The sequence below is a fragment of the Pongo abelii genome, chromosome 16 (assembly GCF_028885655.2).
Source record: "Pongo abelii isolate AG06213 chromosome 16, NHGRI_mPonAbe1-v2.0_pri, whole genome shotgun sequence".
Lineage (NCBI taxonomy): Eukaryota > Metazoa > Chordata > Mammalia > Primates > Hominidae > Pongo > Pongo abelii.
The window spans coordinates 77,203,497-77,208,265 of NC_072001.2; positions in this window are offsets into that span (position 1 = coordinate 77,203,497).

Consider the following 4,769-nt stretch of genomic DNA (forward strand, 5'->3'; position numbering starts at 1 on the left):
TTTCTTTTCCTTTCTTTCTGTCTTTTTTTTTTTTTTTTTTTTTTGAGACAGAGTCTTACTCTGTCGCCCAGGCTGGAGTGCAGTGGCACGATCTCAGCTCACTGCAGCCTCCACCTCCAAGGTTCAAGGGATCCTCAAGCCTCAGCCTCCCAAGTAGCCGGGAGTACAGGCACGCGCTACCATGCCCAGAGACGGGGTTTCGCCGTATTGGCCAAGCTGGTTTCGAACTCCTGACCTCAGGCGATCCACCTGCCTTGGCCTCCCAAAGTGCTGGGATTACAGGCGTGAGCCACCGCACCCAGCGGACAGTGCTTTCTTCTGGAATCTCTCCTAAAGGACCTGCCTGAGGCACTTCTTGAAGAAGTGTCCGTCTTTTCAGAAGTATGTCCATGGTGGTTTGCCGAGTTTGTTTCTTTCTTCCGTCATAGATTTGCATGAGTAATGCTTTGTGTCAGCTAAAATGTTAGCTCCGCTATGACGTAACTAGGTGATAGGAATTTGTCAGCTCCATTATAATCTTATGGGACCGCCATCGTATACGCAGCCCATCACTGACCTGAGACGTCGTTATTTGGGGTGTGACTGTACTTTAAGAATGCAAATGAATACCCAGGGAGGGCTGAGAACGCGTAGGTAATTATACCATAAATGAATTACTCTTAGCCAAGTAATTTCCAAGGCAAACATACAAAAATCACCTCGTGTTATCTTACAGTGCTATGTTATATTCAACGTAGGAATTCTGTGTATTTTAATATTTAATAAGGTGTGGGAAGGAACTTCCAAAGGTAATAGCACCTGGTCCTAGGAAGGTCTTAAAACGCCGTTTGATTTCAGAATGCCTCATTTTGTAGATTTAATCCAGAATCTGCAGTTTCTGGCGACGCAGTAGTCCGTCTCCCCCAGTTTCTCCTGGCCAAAGCCTCCCACTTTCCTCTCTACCCCCACAACCCTGTCAAGCGCACCTGGACCAGGTACAACAGGGGTGTGTGTGTGAGTGTGAGTGTGTGTGTCAATGCATTTGGGAAAGGCTAGGCTGGGTGAATATTCCCTAGACCCCGCTCTTCACCGTCACTCTACCACAGCAGCTCACTGTCCTGCCCCGCCCCTCCCCGGCCCTGGAAAGCAGCCTCTGGAAAGAGGAAACCAGCTATCTCCCGTGTCGCCACAAGATGGCACCACAAGCTCGGGACTGGCTTTCTCTGCGTTCCGGTCAGAAAAAAAAAACGAGAGCTCTGACCTAGGAGCCGAGGCTCCCAGGGAGACCTCTGGACGCCACTACCCGGGCTGCTTCTCCTCCTCGGGGCGACTTGGGCCCTCTGGAGTGACCTGCATGGCTTTGTGGTTCGGGCTCCCATGGGGTCCAGAAGCCAGTATGGAGACTTAGGGCTTCTCTTGGGCCACTTTTCTCCTCATACCCAGCATGCAGACCAAAGTTGGGATGAATTCTGAACGTGGGGCAGAGTCCCTGTTCCCAGAGCAACTCTGAGAGCACCTTGCCCTTCTTCCCACGGCACAGGCACCAGCCTTCCTCCCCAGCTCAGTCCCTGCTTCTTTCTTTCTAAGACAGGTTCTTGCTCTGTCGCCCAGGCGGGAGTGCAGTGATGCAATTATGGCTCACTGCAGCCTCGACCTCCTGGTGAGAGGTGACAGCGTGCCTGCAGCCCTCACAGCCCTCGCTCTCGGCGCCTCCTCGGCCTTGGTGCCCACTCTGGCCGCGCTTGCGGAGCCCTTCAGCCCACCGCTGCACTGTGGGAGCCCCTTTCTGGGCTGGCCAAGGCCGGAGCCGGCTCCCTTAGCTTGCGGGGAGGTGTGGAGAGAGAGGCGCGGGCGGGAACCGGGGCTGCGCTCGGCGCTTGCGGGCCAGCGCGAGTTCCGGGTGGGCGTGGGCTCGGCGGGCCCCGCACTCGGAGCGGCCAGCCGGCTGGCCCGCAAGCCCCGGGCAGTGAGGGGCTTAGCACCTGGGCCAGCAGCTGCTGCGCTCGATTTCTTGCCGGGCCTTAGCTGCCTTCCCGCGGGACAGGGCTCAGGACCTGCAGCCCGCCATGCCTGAGCCTCCCCCCAGCTCCGTGGGCTCCTTTGCGGCCCAAGCCTCCCCGACAAGCGCCGCCCCCTGCTCCATGGCGCCCAGTCCCATCGACCACCCAAGGACTGAGGAGTGCGGGCGCATAGCGGGGGACTGGCAGGCAGCTCCACCTGCGGCACCCGTGTGGGAGCCACTGGGTGAAGCCAGCTGGGCTGCTGAGTCTGTTGGGGACTTGGAGAACCTTTATGTCTAGCTAAGGGATTGTAAATACACCAATGGGCACTCTGTATCTAGCTCAAGGTTTGTAAACACACCAATCAGCACCCTGTGCCTAGCTCAGGGTTTGTGAATGCACCAATCCACACTCTGTATCTAGCTACTCTGGTGGGGACTTGGAGAACTTTCGTGTCTACACTCTGTATCTAACTAATCTAGTGGGGACGTGGAGAACTTTTGTGTCTAGTTCAGGGATTGTGAACGCAGCAATCAGCACCCTGTCAAAATGGACCAATCAGCTCTCTGTAAAATGGACCAATCGGCTCTCTGTAAAATGGGCCAATCAGCAGGATGTGGGTGGGGCCAGACAAGAGAATAAAAGCAGGCTTGCCCAAGCCACTGGTGATAACAGGCTGGAGTTCCTCTTTTATGCTGGGGGTAGGTTTGTCTTTTCACCTTTTGCCAGCAGTCTTGTAGCTGCTTATTGTTTAGGGCCACGCTGTCTTTATGAGCTGTAACACTCACCACAAAGGTCTGCAGCTTCACTCCTGAAACCAAAGAGACCACGAACCCACCAGAAAAAAAAACAACTCCAGACGCGCCGCCTTAAGAGCTGTAACACTCACTGGGAAGGTCTGTGGCTTCACTCCTGAGCCGGTGAGACCACAAACCCAGCAGAAGGAAGAAACTCGGTACACATGCGAACATGAAAAGGAACAAACTCCGGACACATCGCCTTTAAGAACTATAACACTCACCGAGAGGGTGCGTGGCTTCATTGTTGAAGTCAGTGAGACCGAGAATCCACCAATGCCGGACACCCTGGGCTCAAATTCTCCTTTCTCAGCCTTTCGAGTAGCTGGGACTACAGGCGCCAACCCCCATGCCTGGCTAATTTTTCTTTGTATTTGTAGTAGAGATGGGGTTTTGCTGTGTTAGGCAGGACGGTCTCGATCTGACCTCGTGTTCCACCCGCCTCGGCCTCCTAAAGTGCTGAGATTACAGGCGTGAGTCCCCGCGGTCCCAGTTCTTTTTCAATTGTTCTGTTTCCCTGTTCCTGCCTTACTTGAAAAAAGTAACTTCGAAATGACCGATCCGTTGTTTGTTGCTGGCTTCTTCCGCCTATTCTGTCTATAAAGCGTGCATCCTCTGCTCAGCTCAATGAGACGCTTATTCTGTTTTACAGAAGTTACTGTGATAATATATCTATTTTTTGTTTTTGTCTATAGTTCCTGGCCGACAGCCCATATATAAGCCTTGTAATTTCCTAAGAGACTAGAGTGTGATAAGAGTATCTTTCCTTAAAATATTTGGCCTTTCATCCTTCGTTCCTGAAACAGCTCTGGAGCAGCTCCAGAGTAAGCATAAATGTGAAAGATGGGCTGGGCGCAGTGGCTCACGTTTGTAATCCCAGCACTTTGGGAGGCCAAGGTGACAGATCACGAGGTCAGGAGTTCGAGACCAGCTTGACCAACATGGTTAAACTCTGTCTCTACTAAAAATACAAAAATTAGCTGGGCGTGGTGGTGCATACCTGTAATCCCAGCTGCTCAGGAGGCTGAAGCAGGAGAATTGCATGAACTCGGGAGGCGGAGGTTGCAGTGAGCTGAGCTCACCACTGCACTCCAGCCTGGGCAACACAGCAAAACTCCATCTCAAAAAAAAAAAAAAGTGAAAGACGGGGTTGTTCTTTAGAGCCACAACTGAGCTTATGTTCATAACCACAAGATGGATGGCTGCTTGCCAGGGGAACCAACCATCTGCTCAGAACCCCACCCTCCACCTTCGGGGAGGGGAGATGAACCGAAGGTTGATCACCAGTGGGCAATGATGTAATCGATCATGCCTACATAATGAAATCGCCATAAAAACCCGTAACGACTGAGTTCAGGGGTTTTCCAGGAAGGTGGTGTTGTATGGAAGATTTTGTATTCGGGGATGGAAGCTTTTGTATTCGAGGCCCTTCCGGAGTGTGCCCCATTTATCTCTTCATCTGGCTTTTCATTTGTATCCTTTAAAATACGGTTTATAATAAACTGCTAAACGTAAGCAAATGCTTCCCTGCATTCTGTGAGCTGCTCTAGCAAATTAATCAAACCGAAGAAGAGGGTCATGGGAATCCCGATTTATAGCCAGTTGGCCAGAAGTACAGGTAACACAACCTGGGGCTTGTAATTGGCACTGGAAGTGGGGGACAGTCTTGTGGGACTGGGATCTGATGCTATCTCCAGGTAGATAGTGTTGGAATTGAATTAAGAACACCCAGCTGGTGGCCACTGCAGAACTGGCTCCTTGCTTGATATGGGTGGGTGGGGGAACCCCACACATGTGGTATCAGAAGTGTGTTTCTGGAGTATAGTAGGAGAAATTGAGTTTGTTTTCTACTCATATACAGAGAAACAAAATCACTAAAGAGCACCAAATTGTATTCTGTTCAGATAATATAGTGGAAGAAATATTCCATTTATGGTAGTACCAAAAAGGATAAAGTACCTAAGAATAAATGTTCAGACAATATAAAGGACAT